Here is an 8171-nt window from a genome sequence, read left to right as displayed (position 1 = left end):
TCGCTCCTGTGTTTGTCCCACTCCTTTCTATCAGCAACCCCTTGTCCTATTATAAGCCCGCACCCTGTGCCAACCACATTTTAGCTCAAAAGCATCAAGAAAGAGCAGGGGGCTGGGGCTCAGGAGCTCTTTTCCTCACGAGCCTTTCCCAAATCGCTCATGGAAGCACGGGGACAGGGTTGGCCCATATGGGGAGCCGGGTGCAGCCTCCCCCAGCCCCACTTTCTGGTCTGTGGGATCCCTTGGAGCAGGGATTTTGCCCCCTCCCTTCAAAAATAACCTCACCCCAAGGGCACGCTGCGTGGCACAGCCAAGCACACAGTGCCCTCTCCTGCCGGGAGCTGCTGTGTTTTGTACGGCCCCCTCACCCGTCTTTTTGTCCTTAAATCGTGAAATTAATTCCCGGCTTGCTTTCACAAAATGCTGGTCACAAAAGGCGACTGAGCTTGACAAAATTGCGGTTTTTTTCCTCGCCAGGTTTCAGGTTCCTGCACCAATCCAGACCCAATCGTGACACCTAGTGGGTAAGAGGCTGAATGCTTTCCTCGGGTCAAAAAATAAATCAATCATTTTTACTTTCCCACCCATTCCTGCGCCCTGGCAGCGGGAGCCCCTTGCATTTGGGGGTGTCAGCAATGGGGTAGGGATCGCAGCCGCAGGCAGAGCCCAGATGCTGGGGACGGTGGCACCGTGGGGACAGTGGCACCGCAGGCAGCTGCAGCCCTGCATGACTGAAAATACCCAAATGCAGTAAGAGGACTCTAGCCTTGTTTTTCACACAGCTTCCAGCTGGCCCAAAGGCAAGCACGCTCACTTTCGGTGATGCTATCTCCTGCAGACCTCCTTATTTATGCATGAAAAACAAGTGGGGCAATTTGCAATATTTCTGACGAGCCCCAAAGCTTGAAAAGCTCAGCAGTGCACGCCTTTTCCACCCCTAGTGGGACAGGGCAACACCTTTGCACAAGAACAAGGATCACAAAAAGGCAAACAAAGTATTAAAGTTTAATTAGCTTTTAAAACCAATTTATGAACGCTTGCATTTTATTATTTTGTTTCTGTTTCTCTTTACAAAAAGATTGATATCAAGCAATACAGGACTGCTGCCAAAAGCTGGAAAACTGAGACACCTGAAGCAGGGCAGTCAGTAAGCACCTGGAGCTTCTCTGAGCCAAGGCTGATTTGTGCTGTGCCTCTTTTTTTGCAGGTGCAGAGAAAAGCTTTTCTATTATTTCCAATTACACATCTTATTCAGCACAGTAAGTAGTTTGTACAGAGTTAAAGAGACCAAATGGGATTTGGGAAGAAAAAAAAAAAAAAAAAACAGACACAGGAAACTTGTTTTCCTCTTACAGTTGATAAATTAAAAATAAAAGTAGAGATGAGATTACAGGATTCAAAATTCTACAGTCATTGAAATCCAAGCTGAAAAATAACTGCAAGAGCAGAACATCCAATTCATTAATGGAAAACTAAGATAGCATGAAAGTCAATTTTAGATGCAAAACATGCTGACTACAAGTAGCTCCATTTAATGAGAAAATCAATTAGTGCATTTTTGTTGAGTTCCAGTTTCCAAACATAGCTCAAGACAAATCGTTATGCAAGAACCCAGTCCAGAACTGTTTCTTCCATTACATCACAGAGCAGGTGTGGAAGTTCAGTCTGAATAAATGCGTACAAGCAAAGAGCTCATATACATATATGGGGCTAATCTAGCTGTGAAGCAACTATAAAATATTTCAAGTTCACCATAGGTGTTTAACTGCCAACACATAATAATTACCAACCAAACAGAATTATTATCCCAAAGAACGTCTAAATGCCTAAAATGCTTAAACTTCAGATCTGTCCATCCATCCTGATATCACACACACAGCTCCCACTCCATCCTGCTGAAGACAGCAGTTCTCCAGGCTGCTGGCACGTCCTTGGGATGTCTTCTCCAGCCCAGCACGAGGGACCTGTTGAGAGTAAGGAGCCTTTGGAGCAGTCCTGGTTTTTACTTTTTCCAACCATTCCAGTGCATGCTCATGTCCACCAGATTGAGGAAAGGAGAAAGTGCTGATAAACATGGCTTGCAAACACAGAGTGCAATTAGCTTTTGAGTAAAGGAAGCAACAAGCTTTTATCTGGGCAGTAACCCCAAAGCACATTCCCCAGGCAATCTGACATCCTTTTTGGAGCAGTCGCAGGTCATCTGTCCGCAGCACAAAGGATGCCCTGCAAAAGGCGAGCTGGGGTATGCCATTCTCTCTCTCTCTCTCAGGGCCCAGCCGCGATGCACAGAACAGGCGGCTGGCGCCGCACCAGGACCGAGGGAGGCTGCATCCCACAGCTCGCCTGGAGGAACTATTTCAGGCATGTCACATTTTAACCACACATGGCAGCATCTCTGCACTCTGCAGAGAGGTCATCCCGGAGAATCACAAGCTCCATCCGAAGCCAGTCCAAAATAAGAAACGATTTTTCAAAACATCTCAGCTCCATGCAAGCTGAAAGCCTGGAACAGAGTCCTTCCTCTGCCTCTGTGCAAAACGTACACAGTGTTTGTCATCGATGACCCTTAATTCATGAGGAAAGTAATACCAGACATGGGGAAGGTGCAAGGAGAACAAGACGTGAATAAATGTAAATCCAGAGGTGGAGGGGTGGAAAAATCAACATTATGTGCTGCGTTGCCAGACTGATGTTACAGTCAGGAGAGGAGCCACAGAGTACACGACACTGCAGCTGTTACACCCTGATGGGCTCCATGTCCTGCCCCTGCAGCTCAGCAGCTCCCTGCAAAGGGGTTTTTATGGGACTGCCTTCAGGAACAGGCACAGAAAACAGTTTTAAGGTTGAAGAAAATGTTTCTGTGGCAGGGCCCTCTGCCGTGCCTTCACCCCACCCTCAAAGCAGGCCCCGTGCAGCTGCCCTCACAGCAGCTTTCTGCCCTGGGGTCTTCCACTGTCCTCCCCCAGTGTGACCAGGGCAGCTCACACGCAGACAGCAGGACTTGTCCCAGGGGCAATTTCTTTTCTTCCCAGCTGCCCTGCTATCCTGCCAGCACTGACCTCCAGCAGCAAGCAGGGAAGCCACATCCTCCTCACCCCCTGGTTTTTCTTTGATCAGCGCTGACGTTCCTCACACCACTCTGAAACTCTGCCAGTACTGGAAGTGAGCTGGCAAGAGGAGTGACAGAAGAGGACTCGGTCTGTGTGTCTATCGTTATCTTTTCACTGCACGTCAGCTCCGAGATAACAGCAGGGTGAGTATATTAGCAAAAATGCAAAACTAGAAAGAGCTCTATCGTAGGAGTGCCAGCTAATGCAAGTGTCTGGATCGGTGCTAAGATGCCTAAGGAAGGTGCAGCAGAGGAGCAATCCTTGAGGCAAGCTCCCACTAGTCCCCTGCATCTCTCTACATCTCCTTCCTACTGAAGAGATTTCAGAAAAGTGCCTGAATGAGCTCCCAGCTCTTCAGCAAGGAACATACCTCAGCCTTGTGATTAACGATTTTGCTAGGCATGACTGACCATTTAATTCTGCATTTTTCCCCTCTAAGACTGAGGATTTTGACTGGATGCAGCCACACCCACCCCTCTGAGCTGGTGCTGCGCTCCCCTCTGATGGGCAAGTTTGTGAATGACATTTGATTTACCTTTGGCAATGATGCAAGAAAGGGGGGGGTTCTTAAGAGGAGAATTTAGGAAGTTTAGTTAATCTGACAGTTTCCTGTTACTATCAGAAAATTGATGAAAAGGTGATCGTCTGTACAAGATCACAGTCCGGCATTTCTTACACCACTTACTTCTTACACCAAGAGACTGAAAAGGTGGGGGTCAGGGAGAGGAAATAACTTCCCAAATTATTTGGTTGAGTGCCTTAAAAACAAGAGACCCTTTCAGCTTGCTTGCAGATTTGGTCTTCCTTTAGTTATAGCCAGGATATTTCTGTACTGGACCCATTCTCCTGTGAGAAGAGGCAGCAAACCCAAACACCCCACATTTATTTCTATCCAGTAGTTTTTGTAAGAGGAACTGAAGCAGGGTCGAGGAGAACCCCTGTGCCCCTTCCCCTCCAGGTTCTTGCCCTCGAAACACCATGGGGTGAGGCCCGGGCCTGCCTCACTCGCACGGCTGCCATTTGCCTTCCTCACAGGGCCAGCAGGGGCCCAGCGACCTCTGACGTCCATGAGATGATCCTCAGAGCTGAGGGGCCAGGGAAAGAGCAGCCAACAGCTGGGACTTGTCTCTTTTCTGACCCCTGGACAGGGGAGCACAGAGTCCTGTGCTTGCAGTGTGAAAAATATATATATATTTTTTTTTTTTACTTTGACTACAGAAATAATCTCCCAGCCCAAGAATGAAACAACTCCAATGGTGGGCAGCTCTGCAATGGGCCACCCGCAGATGTCAGTCAAATAACACTGAAAATAGAGAGGGTCAGACAGCAGGAGCAGATCCCGGGGCTGAGGAGCAGCCGGGCACAGCCACTCGAGGCCACAGCATACAAAAAGCAAAACTGGAGCCTGAAATGAGATCCAGGCTCCAGCGAAATGGACTATTTCCAAGTATTTGAAAAGCTTCAGACAGCTGTGGGAAGGAAGAAAACTCTCACAGGCTGTGACAAGGCAGAGCGAGAGAGGCACGAAAACAAGTTCCCCCATGAAACAGGAAAGGCATTGAGGCTCTGGCAGCCCACAGGGGACGGATGGTGCCGGCTGGGCAGGCGCTCGCTGCTCAGCAATGTTTGAGGAAAATCCTCCTTCAAGGTACCTGACAGGGCCAAGCCACCCAGAAGACCCCCAAGAAACGAACACAGCCACAGGAGGTGTTTTGGAGGCTCAGGAAAACACAGGACCCATCCCAGGGGATACCAGCGACAGCCATCCTCCTGCCAGCGAGCCACCAGCAAGCCCCAGCTCCCCACAGCAGCGCCTGGCCTGCCTGAGGATGCTGATGTCCAGGCAGAAGGCAGAATATGAATCCAGAGTCGCAAGGTAAAAGGCTTTAAGAACTGTGAGGCTTCGGGGAGGGCACTGCTTCGTACTGCATGCTACTGCTGCAGGGACTCTGGGCACTGCTGCAGTACCACCAGTAGCAGCATCCGCAGCCAGTGTTACCAGACAGGGTTAGCAACAGCTTGGTAATTTCAGTCCACTTCTGTGTGAGGTGCTTGAGAAGCGTCAAGAGCATGTATAAGGTTTTCAGCATGACTGCGCAGAGCTCTTGAAAAGCATCTCCTATATTGTGTATTTTTCCATTTAGCCTTAATCCAGTATTAAATGTTTCTAAGAAAAACGCACTGGGTTCTCAGCAGTGGTGGTAAGTAGTAGGTCATTATTCTTTACACATTTTAAGCCATGAATTTAAAAATCTGAGGAGAGTATTCATAAGTCTTTTCCAGCTTCCTAAGATGAGAAATTGAATAGAGATTTAGCCAGAGCTTGTAATCAAAATAACAACATGGCAGCATTTCCAGGCTCCACTCTCCAATTGGTGCTGTTTTTTCCTGTCATGTAGGTAAAGGGAATGAACATTTTAAATACGGTACCATTAGCTATAAATTACAGGTATAAATCATGCAAAATGACTATCTGATTAAAACATAATATGCTTCAACATGCATTTTTTCAACAGACAGCACGGAAGTTGTTTAATTTTCCATTACACTTTGCCTTGAACACTGAAAGAGAAAAAAATCCATTAAATCTTTAATTTCCTAAGGAGGTAGTCACCAATTTCTTCTTAATAAACAAACTGTTCCTAGGTTGTTCGCTTTTCTTAATTATCATTAAACTCCTCATTAAATTCTGGTTAAATTTTCCCTTGCAGTTCAAGTTGGTATCCTCAGTGTTTCCTAAAATAAATTGCACTGCCATTTACTGTTAGACTACTGTAGTACTCCATAAGGAAATGATTTAAAAAAGCATCTCCCCCAAAATACTGCTTTGGCCATATGGTTATTTGTATTTACTCTAGATTGGGGTAAGTAAGGTTAATTGCCCTGTTTGTTTGTTTTTAATATTTAACACCATGAACTGGAAAAGCAAGCCCTAGTATCAAGTGCTGAACAGCAAATTCTGTCAGAAAACAGACCCCAGTGCTGAAGAGATGACACCAAGAGCCACATCAGACTAAACATGCACACTGTGCCACTGCTGCCTCCTCACCCCTCTTCCACCAAAATCCCAGTGCACAACCCAAGAGTTTAAGTATGTGCATAGGGCCAAAGCTCCTTCTAATGCTGGGTAAGGACATAATTTAACACTAGATTCCCCTCACAAAAGAAAATCTGCCAGGGAGAGCAACTTTGGTGCGTTATCTCCTGAAAAAAAAAAAATCAGTGTAAGAATGCTGTCCCTTCCTACACAGGTTAACAAGGGGCATGTAACAGTCCGCTTAGGGGCTGCTAATATTTGTATTTATAGGAACATTTGTTTAAAAAAATAAAAGCTACAGCTTCATTAAGGGGAAAAAAAAAACAGTTTATCATGTCCGTCTTTCAAACAGCCTGGAGCAGCGGAACAGAGAGCTGCAGTCGGAGATTAAGGACATGCACTGCAAACTGGGACAGCAGCGCAAGCAGCACAGCCTCGTGGAGATGAAAATGCGAAACGCAGAGAGAGCAAAGGAAGATGCAGAGAGAAGAAACGAAATGCTTCAAAAAGAAATGGAAGAGTTTTTTGAAACCTTTGGGGAAATTAACAAATGGAAATAAACAGCGACTTGTGCGGTTTGAACTTGAGCTCTCTCTGTAGGAGAGAGAAAAGCCATATTCTGATCTCAGAAATTAAGAATCTCAGCAGTAAAAACTGGGCTGTCAATTACAAAACAAGCAGTGATGCAAACTCATGGGCATGTCTTAACTCCAGGAACTCTCTGCAGTGCCCTACTAACACCAATGATGCTCTCTTTTACCCTTGGAAAAATCTTTCAGACATGCTTTACATTACCCATTCCCAAACCAGCCTACACAGCACAATGGGGAAGCTCCCTAGTATTTTCAGGCTCACTTGTATTAATGCACCAAGTGGCTGATTTTTTTAATTTCAGGATATTGTGCTTGTTGGGAGTGTTTTACTAGCCAGCCTAGAAGTCACATAGGTGTTAAATGGGCTTCAGGGGTGTTGAGTTTATACCTGCATCCTTAAATCAGATGATTTCTTTGGAGACAAACACAGAGAAATAATGAGACCAAACATCTCCTTATAGACAACGCCAGCACTGCCATGTGGCCCTGTGGCTGGAATCTGGAGCTTCAGGGTAAGTCCTGTCCTCTCCATAAAGGAATTTCCTTTCATGGAGGAAGAGGTATCTCGGATAGCCAAGAGAGTCTCCCTGCAAGACTCCCATAAGTATGCCAGTCTTAAGAATGTTACTAGTAGACTCCTTCACTCATCTTTGCAGAGCTACCTCTATACACACCATAAACACATTAACTATTTTAATACTAGAGTTTTAATAACTATAATTTTAATACTTTTTTTTTGTTGTTTTAATACTATAGTTTTAATAACTATTTTAATACTTCCCCAGTTACATCAGACAGCTTTACAAAGTGACTAAGAAACCTTATCAGTGTCTTCACAAGAATACTTACCTCTTCAAGAAAATACAATGAAATTATTTATTTTTTTCAAATTTAGCTGTACATCTGCATTGTTCAGTCAGGACAAGATGAAAGAACATTGTTAGAGAATTAGGTGAAAAGCAAATTATTTCAAAGTCCATATATATGTACAAATATATACACCCCGTATGGCCTGCAGCTTATCTGCATCTTACAAGAAAGTCTGAAAAACCAATTATGATACTGGTTAAACACAAGGGTGTGAATACAGATCTGTCAGTATCACCCAGAAAGCTTCTGCAATTTTGAAGAACAAATTCCAAAATACACTTCTTACTTGGCAGTAAAACCAAGTGCTGTTAAACATGTCCAAATGTTCCAGCTGATCAGGAGGAAGCAGCTCCAGAAAGTGTTTTAAGCTGGTATTAATTTACTTTTCATACTCATACTTACTTTTTGGTTAACTGAAAACTGAAGTGTAATGAAACATTATGTTTTATAAAACTAAGAACATATTCTTTTAGTTAAATAAAACGTTCCACTTCAACACAAGAATAATCAAGAAACAACACACAGCTATAGTAAATAAAACAAACTACTCACATTGTTTAA

This window comes from Netta rufina (genome assembly GCF_964035555.1).
Source record: "Netta rufina genome assembly, chromosome: 14".
NCBI classification, from domain to species: domain Eukaryota; kingdom Metazoa; phylum Chordata; class Aves; order Anseriformes; family Anatidae; genus Netta; species Netta rufina.
The sequence above is the reverse complement of the archived record's forward strand: the minus strand, read 5'-3'. Positions refer to the sequence as shown.